Below are 19,649 nucleotides of genomic sequence, written 5' to 3'. Positions count from 1 at the left end.
ACCACCTTCACCTTCGGCAATCATCCCTTCCATCACCACCTGACTCCATGATCTGGGAGTCAAAAAAACTTGCTTCACCTTTGCCTTCAGATTTAGTATGAAGTACCTTAGCTATCTCACAAAAATCATCCGTAAAGCTTTGCCACCCACACCAAATTTCTCCACAAGATATCCAATACCCAGGAGAGCAAACTACAGCTGCATTTGTATGAATGAGATGAACTTCACTGACAGAGTTTCTAACAGAATTGTCAATATTCACAAGAATCTCTATACAGAGGCTGTCGATGGGAGACCTACATAGGATGGTTTCAGATTTACCACCTTAAGATAAGAGGAAAGACCTTTTACAGAAAACAAGATGATGGTTACCCTTAAGAATTACAATGGGAATACAGTGCCAGGCGGTGGTGGGATGTCCATGCAGTACTTCGAGCAATGCCGGGAATTTCTCAAAAATGATGCCCTGACAACTTCTCAAGAGTTCTTTTTAGCATCACAGTTCTGAGACGAGTTTGAATGCTAATAATTTGGATTCCAAAAAAATCAAAAGGGGGGGGAGAAGGGCATCAGACATTAACGATTTTCATCAAGAAGCGGTTGGGAGTGTGTACAAACTATTAAAGAAGGTTCTTGATCCCAGAATGCTTTTGTTCTTAGAAGTCAAATCTAGGAAATTTATTTAGTAAGAAACAAAATTTAATTCAGGAAAGAGAGAATATACAAAGCAGAAGACCAAATGTCTAAGCATCAAATAAAAACAAAAATATAAAAAAACTAAACAAAAGTCCAAAAGTAATTGATGTAACAAATATCATCAGTCACTGAACATGAGACAAAGGAACTAATGGAATAGCAACACCCCCCCCCCCCGGGGGGGGGGGGGGGGGTGTGTGGGGCGCGCGACACCCTTAGGCATAACAGACCACACCCTCACAAAGCAAACACCCTGTGAGAGTCTTACTCCTAAAAATTCTCAAAGTCCTTTATAACCAAATTGGCCACATTAAAGCACAAACCCACAAAATTCTAGCATCTTTCTTTCTGCCAAAACCTAGAAATTTTATAAGCAGCAGCCCTTCCACAGTGCTCAGACTAATCCAACATTCTTACTCAACAATGTGAAAAGATAAGTCCATAACATCAAGTAAAAGATCAATGCAAAATAAGGTGGGCAGCTGTCTCACTATGCTCACACAACATGGAAAGATCAGGTGAGAAAGCATCATTAGACTGCTGCACTGCGAACAGTCATTAATATTTACCTTGTTCAAGAACATGCACCAAACAAAATCCTTAACCTTAAAATGGGCTTTTGCTGTCCAAATAAAATTATTCAAGACCAAACAAGAAGCAGTGGGGGACTTAAGGTAAGAATAAAGGATTTACAAGAGAAACTACCAGAACCATCAAAATGCCAAGTTTTCTTGCTCTGAGAAAGATGAAAACGATAAGAATGAAGACTTGAACTCAAGGAACTAAGCTCATCCAGTTCACTGTCATTCAGATTACATAAAAGTGAAGATTGCAAAAAAGAGTAGTGTTATCCTTACCATAGAAATGTAAATTACGAGCATCTTGAATATTGGAAGGATTGTATGAGCAATGAAAAGCATCACAAAAAGGCCTACACCATATCCACACATCCCCCCCAAAATCAGATCCTAAATCCATCCCCCACCCTATAATGAAACAAAGAAAGAAAAGTAGAATAAATTAGAGACAAACTTCGAAGGAGTCAAGGACTAGCATGAGAACATTTCCCCTACCCTAGCATCCCAACCATTCCCAAGGAGCCCATACTTACTCTTAATTACCTCCTGCCAAACAGAATCAACCAATAACGGAAAATGACAACCAATTCCACCCAAGGAGATGTTCTTTAACACAAATTCCCTATCCCAAACCTCCCCTAGATTAGGTTTCCTCACTATGTCCCAACTCATTAAATGATCCTTTTTTTCCACCCCCCACTCCTTCCCAAAGAAAATCTTTCATCAATTTCTCAAACTCTCAGCCACCTTCTTAACAGGAATCTTTAAAGGAGAAAGAAATTGAGTGGGAATACTAGAAAGACAAGCAGAAACCAAAGAAATACAACCCCCAAAATAAAAATAACAACGCTCTATCCATCCAATCTCAAAGTAACACACTCTACACACTCCACCCATCCAATCTGTAAGTAACACACTCTACACAGGATAACAAAAATAAATACTGTGTCTTACCTCCCAAAGGAAAGCCTAAATAGGTTAAAAGCCCAATTCTTAACATTATGCCCAGCTGGATAAGCCTGGCAAAAGAGATCCTGCACATCAAATTCAACCCTATCAAACTAGATTTAAACAAGTTAATTCTAATATCTGACAAAACCTGATAAATCTGTAATACAGTTAGGGCAGTCTTAAAATCCCCTAAACCATCTTTAAGGATCAAAATAGTATCATCATATGGGAAACCCATACCCCTTCTCCACCTACAGAAATGCCATCCAAAGTAACCTAAAGTCACATTTAAAAAGCATCCTAACCAAAAACAACCACCACTAAAGTAGACCAAGAAGGGATAAAGGGTCTTCCTGACACAAACCCCAAACTAAGAACCAAGATCTAAATTAACTATTAGCTATTGCAGAAACATAGAAGAAGACAAACAACCCCAAATCCATTTCAACTATCTATCCCCTAACCCCCAATTTACTCTATCATAAGCTTTTTCTAAATCCAATTTAAGCACAACCACCTTCCTGTTTCCCCTCCTAGCATCCTCTGGAACTTAATTGCAACCAACACAGCATATGGCATCTTAAATGTATCTTTCCACCACATACACTGTCAAAGACTAATGATAGAAATCCGTAATACAGCATAAACCATACTAAACACCTTCTCCGTAAAAGGTCTCCCTAACCAACCACTTTGCTCCTGAAAAATAGGGATCCAGTCCAAACCATCGATCATAGACCTCAACTCATCCTCCTCAAAAAACAAATTATTATAGAACTCAACAATTCTTCTGCAATAAGGTCTACACCCAGATACTATAATCCACGTGAGGTATTAGAAGGGATTCCTTCACCCATTTATTCCTAATTTTTTGCCTCCAACTAATCTCCTCCCTCAATAGAATCTCCTCAAACTCATTCTTTAAACCATTCCTCACCCTCTCCTAATCCTCCATCAGCATCCCCTCTCTTTTTATTATACCTAAAACTCCAGTCTCCCTCAAAATGTCATTTTCATCGTGCTCACATCTCCAAACACTCCCTATTCCCCCTCTCAGTTTCTCTTTCAAACTTTTCAACTTCTGCAGAAAACAAAGTGAGGTCACTGCCACACAAAAAACTGAAATTCATGCCACCAACCAGCCACTAAGTTAAAACAAACACGAGTGTCAACCACAAATTTTCAAAATGGAAAGGACTAGGGCCCTGAGCACTTCACCTTACTAGACACTGTAGCGCAAAAATAAACTTCTTTTTTATAACAAAACAAATCCATTAAGAAAAGAATAATTACAAGGAAATGAGGATAAGTCATCCTCCATTAAAGGAAAACAGAAATACATCAAAGCTACCTTCCAATGCCTTTGAATATCAGACATCAAAAGCCCCCTAAAGCCACAAAAGAAAGAGCCCAAAAAGAAGCAAAAAATAGAAACTTTCTCCCAAAGAAAAATCAGAGGAGTCTTCCAGTATTTGAAAATTCTTCATCCTATCTTTCATTACAACTCCTAAAGAAGTGGAGATCTAAAGAAAAAGACCCCCCTCTAAAAAACAAAAAGCTGAAACTGGTGCATTATAATAGAAGAAGGTCTAAACAAATGTGGCATCAACAGCTCCAACAATGTGTCGTCCAATCAAATATCCTCCCAAAAATGAATATTATCACCATTACCCACTCAGACACGTAACCTGACAAATTATCAGGAGTTCACATGGGTAATGCTGTCACTCCCCCTAGTATCCCCCCCCCCCACCCCCAATTCCAATGAATTCCATACCATGGTTATTAAAATCCCAATCCGAACTGCAAGATCCTACGATCCAGATTTACCTATTCGATCCAGATCGTATGAAGAATCAAAACCAAGTAGGATCCTTGTAGGATCACACCAGGATCGTTACGATCCTATCCTAATAGGGATCCTACCTATCCTCTTTGTGCAACAGAATATGGATTTTTTCTATTTAGGGCTTTAAAGAAAAAGGTCCAATCTATGTTTTTGGGCCAACTAACGACTGTCCCCTGGGATTTGTTTGTTCCAACTTCAAGTCAAGAAAGCAGTTGAGCATCTCCTAAAAGCTCTCTTCCTTAGAAACTGAAAGCTCTCTAACAGCTTAGAGCTCCTGACAGGCAGACCCCAACTTATCTATCAGCGGGCTGGGACTGTTCCTTCTTCCAGCAGCAGCAGCAGAGGCCAGCTGAGAGCTTTGAGATTAGCAAAGAGCTTCAACAGCCAGGGAGTCGGGCTGAGAGCTTAAAGTTGCAGGCTTGTAGCAGTTATGCATTATCTTTGTCAGGCTTGTAGCAGTTATGCGTCATCTTTGTATTTTTCAACTTTCTTCTTCTTTTCTCTTATATCGGCAAGCCTGAGACCTTTTTCTTCTTCCTAAAGCGGAGAGCAGACAGCTTTATTTTTCTTCCTTTCTTTTCAACAAACAAAAAGTTCTTCTTTCTACAAAAAACTTACCATTTTCTTCTTTTCTTCCTCTTCCTCCCCTCCTTTTTATTCTTATGGTCTGATGGCAAAGCCACAGAAGCTAAGAAGTTTACAGAAGTTTGAGCTAATATTAGCAATTTCTTTCTTCCTTTTTTCTTCATTTTTTCTTTCTTTTTTAATTACATTATTGAGTAATCAAGCTAGCAAGTGTCTGCCCTTCGTAAAGAACTTCGCAATTCAGACCATTCAGATTTTTTTAGAATCAAAATTGTTGAAGGAAAAACCTGCTAGGTGCTAGCTAGCAAGCTAGCTACATTCCTGAATTTTTCTTTTAATTTCTTAAACTTACTACCAAGTTTTTAGGATTATTTTATTGAGAGTTGTCAGAAAGTACCAAATGCATACATTTTTAATCCATTTTACATTGTAAATAGAATTTTACAATCCATGATCCAGTCCTGTGAACTCCCCCAATGATCCTATGTAGTATCTTGATTCTAACAACCTCTTTCCATACTTTCTCTTAATAACCCGATGACATAAGGAGTTAGACTCTAAAGGAAACCTCCATAATCATTTTCCGATTAAATTAGAAACCACATTTCCAAGCCCCAGTCCCCTCAGTTTTAGGTCTTATAGCCACCTCCCAACTAACAAGGTGATCCCTCTTATCCTCCCCAAAACCATACCACAAGAAATCCCACATAATTTTCTCTAAGTTCCTAGCCACCCTAGTAGGATTTCTAAAAAGAAATAAAAATAAAATAAAAGGGAATATTAGCAAGGGAGGAGCACTAATGAGAGGATCCCACACTCCAACAAAAGAAAAGCCCTCTTCCACTCCTCTAATCTTCTCCATAGTCTCTCAATCACCATATGCCAAAAAGCATCCGGACAAAAGATTGCCCCCCTAAAGAAAGACCGATAAAGTCCAAGCCAAAGGGTCGGAACCTGCTAGAGATTTGAAGCTCTCTAACCCCCAACTACTCAAATTGATACTAACACCTGCTAAATCACTTTTGGACAGATTTTTCTTCAGACTTGAAATCTTTAAAAAATACTTAACAAAGTAAGGATCGTGCAAAATTTCACAAAAACTAATCTCAAAGGATAAAATAGTGAGATGAGACATCTCCACCTCCTCCCTACCAATCATAAGACCCCTAATTACCCCTAGATCCTGAGTGTGAAGAACCAGCCAACTCAAACCATCCATTTCCAGAGTAAACAAAAAAAAGGGGATAATCTATCCCCTTGTCTTAATCCCTGAGAAACCCTAAACCAATCCCTAGGCTGGCCATTGACTATCACTAAGCTAAGGCACGCTCTAATCCAATTACGCCACAAATACAGAAAAAAAAAAAAAACAGACCCTTCTTACTTGTCCTTCTCACATCCTCAAACACCTCATTAGCTACCAAAACTGCATCTAAGATTTGTTCATCTTTAAAAAAACCAGATTGGCTTATCAACATTGTATCCCTCCCCCCCCCCCCCCCCAAAAAAAAAAAACACACACACACACACACTTCTCATTCTTCTAGCCAGAACCTTACTTACCTTATAAACACATGACTGATTGTCCTAAAAATAAAAATTCAAAAAAACACTTCTCTTTCTTATAGACAGAACCTTACTTACCTTATAAACACAAGACTGATTGTCCTAAAATCCTTCACCCTCCTGGACATTGTCTTGTTTGGAATAAGAGCAATGGGAGTAAAGTTAACGCTCTTGCACACTATGGAGTATAGAACTCCCCAAAAATCCTCACGACATCATCTTTCAGTAATTCCCAACTATCCTGGCAAAAAGCCATTGTAGAAAACCATCCGAGCTTTGTGCTTTATCTCTATCCATGTCAGACAGCCCTCTCTAACTTCCTCCAAAACAAAAGGCCTCACCAATTTGCAGCCTCCTCCCCAATAGGTCTTTAAACAAGCCCCTCCACCATGAACCTATTCTTCCACTCATCAGTATAGAGCAATTTATAAAGACTAGTGATCTCATCCCCAATCTGTATGTGATCCCTCACCACCCTTCCCAAGTCCAACTCCAACTATTTTATGGGACTTTTCCTTGTCCTTCCATTAGCCACCTTGTGAAACAATTTAGAATTACAATCCCCCTCTTTAACTCAACTAACCTTTGATTTTTATTTTTTTTATGACAAAAAAAAGTATATTATATAGAAGGAAGAGAATGTACAATGTGTGGGGACAAGAAGTCCACTAAGTTAAAAGAAAAAAAGGAAAAAGGAAAAAAAAAATTAAAAAAAACAAGATCACAAAAATAGAACTAAACAAAAATAACCAAGAAACCCCCTTTTTAAACCCTTTCCATCATAATTTACCAAACTCCTCAAACTTGCTAATTCCCTTCAGCGCTTCACCTTTTGACTTTTGTCATCATCCAAATGCACTTCATTTCCTCTAATAACACTCAGCCTTAAATCCATTTTATCGAAAAGAATTTGAGCTGCTGACTCCTCCTTCGGGATCTCCTTCCCTAGTGCAGGCAAAATTCCATCCCCACGCTGTACCATATTTGCCAACCTATCACTGTCAAAATAGAAACTCCCTCAAAACTTTCCATTGGGGGTGGATGAAAATAAGATAAATTCCCTATTGCATCGCAAGAGTCAGAAACATACCCATATTTGTCTCGTGTCTCACCCAACAACAACAACCCCCCCCCCCCCCCAACCATAATCAAAATCTCTATTATCATCACTTTCTGAATCTGAAAATCCACCCATCTCTTACCCCCTTGCCTTTCTAGTCTCATTAGAGCCTTCAGCATTCTTCTCAACTTGAGGAATTTCCATAATACTAAACTCTCCCTTAGAATCTCTCCTTAATACCTTTGTCATAGACTCACTAGAATTTTCTCTCTAATCTTCGAAATCATTTTCATTTCAGCACCCAAACAAGCCGCCTGTCAACAAGCATAAACCTTATTACCTTCAAATTTATCAATATAAATACAACAATCAACCAATTTCTCTTGCAAACCCACTTCTTTCACACCTCTTTCTAAAAATTCTATGGGACTAGCCCCATATTTATCATCACATTATTGAACTAAATCTGATCTTCTAAGATCCTGAGCTTCAACTCTTGATCATTTCGATTCATATTCTTAATACCGATAGGCTGAATAATGTTTCTTTTAACTAAATATTGAACATTAATTCCACTACAATAAGTTTTAATTTCTAAACCATATGCCTTCTTATCATGAGGAGAACCTCCCTTTTGATCCAAATTGAAGCCCGCATCAACATCTCCTAAACACTAGGCCTTTCCAAATAATTGGCCCAATTTAATTAAAAAAGAAATACCCCCCTTTTGAATTACTTGAGCTAGTTCCAAAATGAGAAGCATGGGACTCGGCCCAAATCTTTTCACTACCTCCTCCCTGAACGCAGCCCTAGCCGCCTCTCTGATAGTTTCTGCCCCATCACAAACCCTAGCTTCCTTCCCACTCCTATCAATCGAAGCGGACTAATTAGTGATAGCCTTAAATTCATTTCGATGCAACTTGTCTCCACACTAGCAGCACAGCTCTTGTTTCCCAACCTTCATACCTTGCTTCATGGAATAGGCTTAACTACCACATCCATCATCATCGAGATTTTTGCCTTCCAACACTACTTGACTCCATGATCTATGTCGTGAATAGTTATCTTCACCCACACTACCAATTTCCTTGAGAAAACCCTTTGCTGTATCACAAAAGGCACTCATGAAGCTTCACCAACCTTCACCTTTTACATCCTAAGGAATAAAAACTGAAAATTTCTTCCCTTTCCATCCCAACCCCAACTCCCAGTCCTCTCTTCCCTCAACAGAAGCACCTCTAACTCATTGCATAGATGAATCCTTCATAGTTCATACTATTTATCTTCCTCCCCCAACAAGCCACATTCCTCCAACCAATCCATTCCAATAATATCAATCAAAATATTTTTTTCCTTGATATCCCAAACACCTCTTTCTCATCACTTTAAAACCTTCCCACACTGAACTTCGCACTTCTTCCACCAAACTCTAACATTATCGCAAAAAGAAGGGTGCGATGTCACATGTTCTCGAACCTAAAAAGGGTAAGGCACGAGCAGTTGGAGTCTAAGACCACCATGCAATGATCTAAAATAGAAATAACCATGGTCTTAAATTTCTAAGAAATTATTGAAATTCCGCTTATCACCCTCGAAATCGAAATAGTAGCCAACTTTATCTTGCATAATTTTTGTTGAAATTTCAATAAATCATCTGAAATTTATTGAAATCTCAAAATTTTGGCAAATTTGACAAAATTTTAACCATTTAATGAAATTTCATTAGAATTCAAATGTGAGATTTAGACATAAAGCCAAATTTCTCCCTAAATTTATCTTTTTTTTTTATTGAAGCAAAAGATTATTACAAGGGCTTTTGAAATTATATGAAAAATATAAAATAAAAAAAAGGCATCCTCAAACCATAAGGCTCCCTGCTTTGCGAGGGTAAGGGCAGGGTCATCATAGTGTACGCAACCTTACCCCTAGTTTTATGAAGAGAATTGTTTCCTTAGACTCGAACCCATGATCAACTGGTCACAAAAGAGCAACATTACTATTGATCCAAGGCCTGCCCTCAAATTATATGAAAAAAAAACTTTAAAAAATATATTTTATTTAACCACTCATGTCCAAATTATCTTTATTTGTGTAATGATAATATTTAATTGATTTATGAATTTCATTTATATTTACTGAATATGTTTAATACACATCTTATATTATGAATACGTTTAATATGCATTATATCACAACTATTGCACCTCATACACAACATAGACCATAGTTGTCAAATCGAGAACCGAATCATGAATCGAAGTTCCATTTTGGGAATTGAAAATCGAGAATTAAATGGAATCGTAAGATTAATCAATTATAAATAGCATGCATATATTGATATATGAACAAGAAGCAATAAGTACATTTAAATTTTAACAATTAAAAAAAACATATTTCATGTGTATGCTTTTCATAAACAAATGAAAAGTAAGGGAATGAGTCAAGAAATATTAATAAAATAAAATAAAAAAGGCAAAAGACACACTCCTCCCATGAGGTTTCAAAAATGTCACAGACCTCCCCTGAGATTTTCCGAAAAGACAAAAATCTTTTTGCAAAATATAAGGGGAGTTTTGTGTCTTTTTGACAAACCTCAGGTGAGGTCCTTGAAATTCTTGAAACCAAGGGAGGTCACTAGAATTTTTTAAATCTCAGGACAGATCATTGCCTTTTTGCCAAACCTCAGGGGAGGTTAATGTCTTTTGCCCTAAAAAATATGAATTTTATGCTACTAGGAAGTGATCAAGAAAAAATAATTTAAAAAAAAATTAAACTTTTGATGTTTATCAACAATAAAAAAAATAGTAATATTTAATGCATATTCTTTCTCGAATTAAATAATTAACATAAAAACAGTGATAATAATTTAACAAACTTCCAAAAGAATCAACTTTTGAATCTTAACAACGCAACGAAACATGAGTATCGCCTTATGAGGGTTCTATCCCTTCTTCTCAATGGTAGAAAGGTATACTCCTCCAAGAGTGAAGAATGGTTTTGTGAGGACAACATAAGACTTCAAGTTCTATTTTCTCCCCTTTTTAGCACAAAACTGAAGTAGACAATGAATGGAAGGTAATCGCATAAAAATAAAAGCAATAAAAGAAAGCTCCTTCGTGGATAAATAGCTTTGGAGGTTTTCTTTGGAGGTAGGCTCTATAAGGCACATGGTCATTAAAAATAAGTATAGTTTGAATAGAAATGGGTGGGATACTAGGATAGTGGCATTGTTTCCTATGCTAGTCCTTGGAAATTTATTTCTCAAGTAGCTCAATTCTTTTTCCCTCTTACTTGTTTTCGTGTAGGGAAGAGGAATCAAATTCATTTTTGGGAAGAAATTTTGTTCCCTCAATTTTATAGATTATCCCTCTTATATAATGCTCCGATAAATGCATTTTATTCTTTTTGAGGGGGGTCTCTTTCTTGGGATTTTCATTTCTTCATAAATCTCAATGAGATTTTAGAGACCCCTTTTATGGAAACCACATTTATTGGTGATCTTCCATCAATGATGATTTTGCAAACATTTTCTTCACACTTGAGAAAGGTGTAAAACAGCTTGAAACTGTGTCCAAAGTTTGACAAATGGCATTTCCTTTTCCCAATAATTTGTCACCATATTGCTGCATCCATACTTATATATTCAGCAATATCATCACCGCCCTTCAGACAATTTGCCCACAAGCCTAACTTCCAATTTCTCAAAAACCATCTTCAAGCCACATGTAGTCTAGAGAGCACACAGAAGTTAAACAAGCTCACGTAGAAAACTCACGAATGCAGCTATGTTAACTGACTTTTATTGCAGGCAGAAACAAATCGATGCTGATGGTAGCCTAATAGTTCAATTTAGAGCCTTTCCTCTCAAAATATCACACTAGTGTGCAAAATATCATGTCTAGAATCAAAATCACATGCAGAAAATAAAAATCTCAGAAGAAAACACAAAAAAACTCGTGTCTCAAACCAATTTCTCATGATTCTAGCAGTTGCATGATATTACAGCAACTTTTCCCACGGGCATCGCCAGTGTAGACTTTCCAGCGTCAAATTTGGGGCAAAGGAAGATCGGGGGATAGAGATTACACTGGTGGTGGTGGTGGTGGTGGTGGTGGTGGTGGTGGTACGGTGAAAAAACAGACGGAAGTTAGTGATTTCAAATGGCCAACGGCTGGGCAATCTTCTGCCAGTGCGTGGGACCCCAAATGTGGTCATACGTGTGGCGGGACAACAATGAAATTTTGCAGGTAGGCCTTTTGGTGGCATCTGTTTCTGATGGTGTGCAAAGTGTTTGAAAATCTTAAGGGAAAGGGTGTTTGAAAATGGGACACGACTGGAATTTTTGGAGAAGTTCACAACTGCTAAGGATTTCTTTTTTCAGCTGAAATTTCAGAAAGAGAACCAGGAATCAGAATTAGAGAGATTGAAGGGAGAGAAACAAAGAAGGAAGAAGACAAGAAGAAGGAAGAAGAAGATCAGAAGAAGAATAGGGCAGATGCTGCTAGATTTTAATGGAGAAGAAAGAAAAGAAGAGAGGAGGAAGAAGAAAATAAAAGGATAAGAGAAGGGAAAATGGGGGATTGAAGTGGAAGAACAGATATCAATGTTGAGCTCTGATACCAATGATGAGGACAGCATCAAGGATCTGCAATCATGAGAGATAGAAGGGAGGAAAGGAGAAGAAGGAAGAAGGAAGAATGAAGAGAGGAGAGGAGAGATACAAGGGGGAATCACACATTCAAATTCATCAATTACATCTTACATGGCTTTCACACACTATTCATTAGAAAGTCTCTTATAAATGAAAATACAAGCATACCCCTAAAATAATATGAAACTAAAAACACACCCCTAAATACAGGTATTACAAACAAGCCCCCCAAATACACATAATCCTATACTATTACACTAAACATACGATAAATTATTAATTAAACCCAACAATCCCTTGACCCAATTCTTTTGAATTATTCTTCAACAAGGGCCTTCCCAAGGTCATGCTTCTTGTCCTGCATCAGTGTCCTATGTAAGGAGCTCAGGGTGGGCACTTCCACTGCCACTTTGGGCTTCCCCCTTGATAGTTTTGTGTTGCTTCATTTTTTTAAACCTTATCTCCTTATCTTTATTTTGACCTCTTATCTTGCCTTATTGACACCCAATTTCCAACCTCTGATGTTTCATAAAGTATTTTGGCCATTAAATGGTAATCGTCTCATATGAGGACTGCTTTATCCCCAAGGGATGGAGTTCTACATGGAGAATCTCTCTAATGTCTATAAATAGGACCTTTAGGCCCCTTTCTGGGAAGTGGATAAGAGAGAGAGAGAGAGAGAGAGAGACCCAAAAGGCTGCCTAGTTGAGTATTAGTGTATTACACTATTACTTGGGAGTACTCATCTTCGAAGCATTTGCAGTTATGCATTGGAGTGGATTTCTTTCATATATTTTTAAAATCTTTCTAACAAGAGGTAAGCCTTTTTTCTTTCTTTAATAGAAGAAAATTTTATTGAAGATCAAAATAAGGCACAATAAAGAAGATCTTCCTTCCAATCCCTTTGAAGGTTGGACTAGGATACACTCCAAAAAAAAAAAAAGTCCAAACAAATGGGCCCAAAAAAGGAAGCCAAGAATACAGTTTGATCCCATGATAAAAGAGAAGTCGTGCAACCCTTGAAAGTTCTCACATTCCTCTCAATCCAAAGGGTCCATAAGATAGTGAAGACAGAAACACGCCATAAAATGCAGTCCTTCCCACTTGACCAAAAACCCCAATGCTTCACAAGCAAGAGATCTCCCACATTCCGAGGCATGAACCAAGCTTCAATAAAACAAGAGAAGAGAGCATTCCAAAGGTGGTTGCCACCCAACAATGGAGGAAAAGGTGAGCATTCAGTTTGTTACTCGCTTGCATATTGACCAGGACCAAAAGGCTTATAAGGTGATCTTCATCCATAACAAATCATGCGTATTAATTCTATTTAGAGTCACAGGAGAACTGCAAATTGAATGAAATTGAACATGAACCAATATACGCACGACATCCAGATCGCAATGATCACCTCCCGGCACCCTCACCCTACGAGAAGGCATCTATGGTGATTGTTCCTCCCAATCATCTAAGCCTTTTATCATAGGTTACTTCTTATCACTCTCGTGAGAGCCCATCTTTTCTTCCTTTTAACCTTAGATCTTAATCCCAGCCGCTATCGGCCCTCACAAATCGATTCTACCTTATTCATCCCTTAGACCATGAATCACTCACTACTCATCAATAACCAAGCCTCATCAGCCCGAAGCCTTTTGCTCGCCATCAGAAAATTTTGTCAGAAATTAGAGGAATTGAGATCCACAAGTACCTCTTCCTTGGCCTATCAAAGATTCCAATACTCAGTCAATTAGCAGAAAAATCATCTTTCCACTAGTAATTTCTCTCCGTCCTTCCAAAGAGCCTGTGGGTTGATGAAGAAGGTACAAAGAGTGTCTAGGAGCACCCACAATGCCCAAACTCATTTTAATAGATAGAAAACTATTCTCTTTTGAATGGATACCATCGCCAAGTGGTCTTAGAATTCTAGAGAAGTCAGGAAGCAAGTTGTCTCGTTGTGTTTTGCTAAATAACAAGGTTCTATGAATCCATGAACAGTTGTCGGAGTTTTGGACGCAGAACACAAAATTCCCATGGATTAAGCAGACAAAATTCCCACGAGGATTGCTGATTGTTAGATTTGTGTCGAACAAATTCGAAAGAATGATTGTTGTCGAGAAACTACTGTACTCAGGGGAAGATTTTTGCTAAGAATTCCATAGGTTAGGGAAGCCTCAGGTTGGTGGAGATTCTGCAAATCACTAAAAGGGGGTGGCGATAGAATGAAATGGAACTACTGAAAAATACAGGGTATGTCGTGTAGACAATGTGGTTCTACTGACATAGAGCAGCAAAATGGAAAGGATACAACATATAAAGGGTTACCCATTGAGCCCAGTTATGCAGAGATAGTAAAGTATGGAGTTGCGTATGATCTGAGACACAGTTATTCCGGTGAAACCAGCTGGAAAATTCAGAAAGGCAAGACTCTAAATTTGGAAAAAGTAAATTTTGGGGAGAGATTTTCAGGCATTAATGAATTCCAAAACCAATTCAATTTTTGAAATCTCTTTCCAAAACAACTGAACCGATAAGTGGGCCGAAAATTGTTAAAGTGGATAAATAGTTTTAAGTCACGCGTTTTGGGCCTGGTGGACTTGTTTTGAAAATAAATATAAACAGGATCGATTAGCGGGCCTAGCGTGGGTGGAAAAATAAAAGCCCAATTCAGGTAAGAACCCAGGAATGATTAAGGGGCTTCGCTTAACTGGAGGGGTTCATAAGAGTTGGTCCTAGGCGAGATAGAGCCTAAGGGCTTGCTGAAAACTCTAAGCAAGGTAGAGGAAGAAAGTGCGAAGATGGAAAGCAGCAACAGTATGATCAATATAGGTAAGTTACAGATTTTAGAGCCAGATACGATTGGGAAGCCTGATTCTAACCTGCCGAAGGCATCCGTTATCAACAAGATGGAAGCTAGTAGTCTTCCGTCCAACAAGGGAGACTCGCAGACAGCAATGAATGGAAAAGGAAAAGCTTGATGCTGACCTCTCACAATGCTCTGATGAAGAGAGGGCAGCAAAAGAAAATTTAGTTTCTTCAGATAAGGGAGCTATGGTTAAAAAGAGCAAGATCCTTCAAAATATTGTAGAATTTAGAGCACAACTTTGTGAGGTCAAAGACATAATTTGCCAGAATTTGACACTGAATTGGAAGATTGGAATGATGAAGACAATGATTTGCGTTTGAACATATTCGGGAATTCGAGGATGTGTGTTTGAGCTCTTCTCAGCAGGAAGTTCTGGAAAAATCCAAGATTCTTGAATGTCTGGTTTGTTATGGAAGCGAAATCTTAATGCAAGAGGCAACTTCTCAGGAGGAAAAGGATAGAACTATCCATTGAGGACAATTTGCGAGCTATAGTGAAGAGATTGAGGAGCAGGGGATGGCTAGTGTCAAGTCAGTTACGATATCACAGTAGTCAGAAAGAGATTGCCTTCAACCGCATCCTAAAAATGCTCAAGCAGGTATAAATCTTATCAATTACAATTTCAATCACTTGAAAATTTTAGATGTTGAGGGGCCTGTGCCTTCTAATACTAGCCTTGGGCACAATCTTTCTTCTTTCATTAATTCAGTTAATCCTTTTTGTGATGTTGGGGGTATACATTTGGGAAGGGAGATTTATTGTCCATCTAGAATTAGCAAAGGTATTCTTCCTATTTCTACCCAACCCATTCTTTCTCCGGAAAATTTATGCCTTAGGGAGGACTCTAATAGGAGGAAGGGCTGTGGTTTAGTTGTGAGGGTGGTGAGAGAGACAACTTAGACTCGCTTAACTCCTTAGGGACCTAGATTTGGAACTATTAGATCGTGCTAGGAACTTGGTGAAGGTGGGCCTCCTAGGACATATGAGAGGAAAAAGAAAGTCAAAAAAGACCTTAAAAATCGGGTTTCTTCAATTAATTTTGAGTGCGGAAAAGAGAGGTTGGGAAGGGGATAAGGGAGTCAAACTATGAAGCTTGTTAGTTGGAATGTTAGGGCTAGGGGGGTTTAGGAAGAGGAGTTCGACAAAGGAACCTTGTACAAATACTCACCGGATATTGTTCTTATCCAAGAGATTAAATTGGAAGAGGATGATCGGGGGGGTTGTTAGGAGTACTTGGGGTTGTCACTGCCGAAAGTGGGAATTCTTACCCTCGCGCGGTGCCTCAATTGGCATCCTTTTTATGTGGGATTCTCAGTTATCTCCAAATTGGATACTTTGTCGGGTTTTTTCTCCCTTTATGTGCTATTTGAAGTGAGAGGGAGGGGTCAGTGGTGGGTATCCTTTGTGTATGGGCCTGCTAGACTAACTCTTAAGAGTTCTTTTTGGGAGGAGTTGTATTAAATTTTTGGATTCTGCTCCCCTCGATGGATCATGGGAGGTGACTTTAATGCGATGAGATTTCCCAGAGAGAAGAAAGGGGGTGATAGAGCTACAATTAGCATGCATAATTTTGATTTGTTTATCGAGGATCATGGTTTGAGAGATCTTCACTTAGGGAATGCTTCATTTACTTGGTCTAAAGAGAGGGGGGGTGGGGGCAGAGAGGTAGCCAGTAGACTAGATAGGTTTATGTTTTGTAGCAAGTGGGAGGATGAATTTCCAAACCTTTCTCAAAGTATTCTTCCTAAGACTACGCTAGACCATTTTCCGATCTTGTTGGAATAAAGTAAGGTGTCTTGGGGTCCTCTATACCTTTTAGGTTTGAGAATATATAGTTGGATCATGCGCCTTTCAAGCCCTTTGTTAGGGATTCTCAGGGAGAGGAAGGAAAGGGGTTGGGGAGGATTCCGATTCATGAGAAAATTAAAACACTTGAAGGAGAAGCTAGAAGTTTGGAATAACAAGGTGTTTAGGATGTCCAAATAAGAAAATCTAACATCTTGAGCAAGTTAACTTCTCTGGGTAAGGAGGAGTAGGACCTTAATCTTACAGATAGTGAGGAGATTAGAAGAGTTCCTCTGAAAAATGAGCTAGAAGAGGTGATTTTCCAAGAAATAAGGAGTTGGAGACAAAAGACTAAAATTCAAATGGGTTAAAGATGGTGATTGCAACTCTTCTTTTTTTTTTTTTCATAGGCTAGCAAATGGTTAGAGGAGCAAGAATTTGATTAGCGAGTTAGACATGGGGGGTGGGATAGCCTTCAATAACCAATGCTAGATTGCTTCTATTATTACAATGTTTTTCCAGAATTTAAATTCAGAGGAGGATCACAATAGACCAATGATAGAAGGTTTAGGTTCGAACCCTATATCTATTGATCAAATGTGTTGATTAGAAAGACCTTCTAATGAGGAGGAAGTTAGGGGATGGTTTTTTGGGATGGAGAGGGATAATGCTCCAAGCCCAAATGGTTTTAACATTTCTTTTTTCCAAGATTGTTGGGAAGTAGTAAGGTTTTAGTGAGTTCTTTGATAATGAAGTTCTTAGCAAGAGCCTTAACTCCTCATTTATAGCCTTGGGGCCTAAAAAGTCCAAATCTATTAAGGTTGAGGATTTTAAACCAAATAGTCTTGTCTCTAGTGTGTATAAGATTATTAGTAAAGTCTTAGCTAATAGGTTGAGTGTGGTGCTTGTTGCTACCATCTCTAGTACTCAAAGCGCATTTGTGCATGGGTGGATGTTGTATTACCTGCCAATGAGGTGGTGGGTAACATTAGTAGGAATAAGAAGAGGGGTTTCATTTTTAAACTAGATTTTGGGAAAGCCTATGACGGAGTGAGTAGGAGTTTCTTAGATAGAGTATTTGTGAGAAAGGGATTTGGTGAGCATTGGCATCGTTGGATTAGGGGTTGTTTGTCTAATATGTGGCTTTCGGTGATTGTGAATGGTGAGCCTAAATCTTGGTATGGTGCTTTGAAGGGCATTAGACAAGAAGACCCTCTATCCCCTTTTTAGCTTGTCCTTGCAGAAGATGTTTTTAGGATGGTGGTTGGGGCGGTGGAGAGGGGTTTGGTTAAAGGTTTAGATGTGGGGAAAGAGGGTTTGGTCGTTTCTCATCTCCAGTTTGTCAATGACCATCTTCTTTTTAAATGATTGCAGTGTTTCTTTCAGGAGAATCTTGGGTATTCTCCATACTTTCAAGGGTCTGGGCTTAAAATTAATATGGGAAAGAGTGATTTAACGACTTTGAATGTGATAGTTGAGCGTGTCAAGGAGTAGGCTACCAAAGTGGGGTTGGTATTTTGGATTGGCCTTTGACTTACTTAGGAGTCCCTTTGGGGGGTAACCCTAGAGCTGAAGATTTTGAGAACCTGGTAGTGGAAAGGGTGACAAAGAGATTAGATGGTTGGAAGGGAGCCCTCTTCTCTCTTGAGGGTAGAATTACTCTGATTTAGGCTTGTCTTGTTAGCATCCCATTTTACCTCCTGTTTGTTTTTAAGATTCTTGTGGGGATTGCTAACAAGCTTGAGAGAATTATGAGAGACTTTTTTGCTAACTCTGCCTGTGATGCACTTAATGCCCTAATTTTTTCACACACAGCTGGTCCCAAGCCCAGGTTAAGGAGGAGGGCTGCATTAGGTAGTTGACAGCCAGCGTAAAATTTGTCAGATCACTATGATATGAATCCTTACCGAATATTTGCTGGGGCGTCCCCTACGAGCGACGCGTTGCACTTGAACCACCCGGGTGTAGCAAAAAGTGGGCAAGGGTGGGCTAGGTCGTCACCCCAAAGCGATGCGCCATGTCGGCGCCCAGGTACAGTGTCAAATATGCAAGGATTCCTACATCATTATGGACGTGGGTAGGTAAAGACGTTAGTTCAGGAAACTAGGATTAGATTAGCAACTTGGAATATAGGGACACTTACGAGTAAAAGCATGGAAATTGTGGATACAATGATTAGAAGAAGAATTAATATAATTTGTCTTCAAGAAACTAAGTGGGTGGGGGAGAAAGCTAGAGAAATCGATAAATCAGGATTTAAACTTTGGTACACTGGAAAAGAAAAACATAAGAATGGAGTAGGCATTATTATAGACAAAAACTAAAAAGATAGAGTCGTGGAAGTAACTAGAGTAAGGGATAAAATTATAAAAATCAAGATGGTATTAGGACAAGAGATAATAAATATCATTAGTGCTTATGCTCCTCAAGTTGGCTTAGCAGAAAATCTTAAAAGACAATTTTGGGAAGATATAGATAGTATTATACAAGGCATACCAGGGACTGAGAAAATATTTATAGGAGGAGATCTGAAGGAACACATTGGAAGAGATAATAACAATTATGAGAGGATACATAGAGGATCTTAAAAGACAATTTTGGGAAGATATAGATAGTATTATACAAGGCCTACCAGGGATTGAGAAAATATTTATAGGAGGAGATCTGAATGAACACATTGGAAGAGATAATAAAAATTATGAGAGGATACATAGAGGATATGGATCTAGAGACAAAAATGAGTTAAGGGAGATGATCTTAGACTTTGCTATGTCATATGATTTTAGTATAATGAATACTTACTTTAAGAAGAGAGAAGAACACTTAATAACCTTTAAAAGTGGACAAAATAGAAGTAAAACAGATTTTTTTTTAACTAGGTGGGTAGATCGTTTATCATGCAAGGATTGTAAAGTTATTCCAAGTGAAGGTCTAACCACACAACATAGAGTCTTAGTGTTAGATATATGTATTAAAAAATGGAAGAAAATGGATAAAATAAACCAGTGTAGGAGAACTAGATGGTGGAACCTAAAAGAAGAAAACATAAAAAAATTTATAGATAAAAT

General features: G+C 38.4%; 1 protein-coding gene across 2 annotated transcripts in view; it reads right to left on the bottom strand.

Annotated features, from left to right (window-relative positions):
• LOC131152126 (serine/threonine protein phosphatase 2A regulatory subunit B''alpha-like) overlaps window positions 1-19,649 on the bottom strand; it is a 79,717-nt gene that overhangs the window by 47,975 nt on the left and 12,093 nt on the right. The window lies entirely within an intron of this gene.

Source organism: Malania oleifera, chromosome 3 (assembly GCF_029873635.1).
Source record: "Malania oleifera isolate guangnan ecotype guangnan chromosome 3, ASM2987363v1, whole genome shotgun sequence".
In the NCBI taxonomy this organism is placed as follows: Eukaryota; Viridiplantae; Streptophyta; class Magnoliopsida; order Santalales; family Ximeniaceae; genus Malania; species Malania oleifera.
This window is presented reverse-complemented; position numbering and strand designations above follow the sequence as displayed.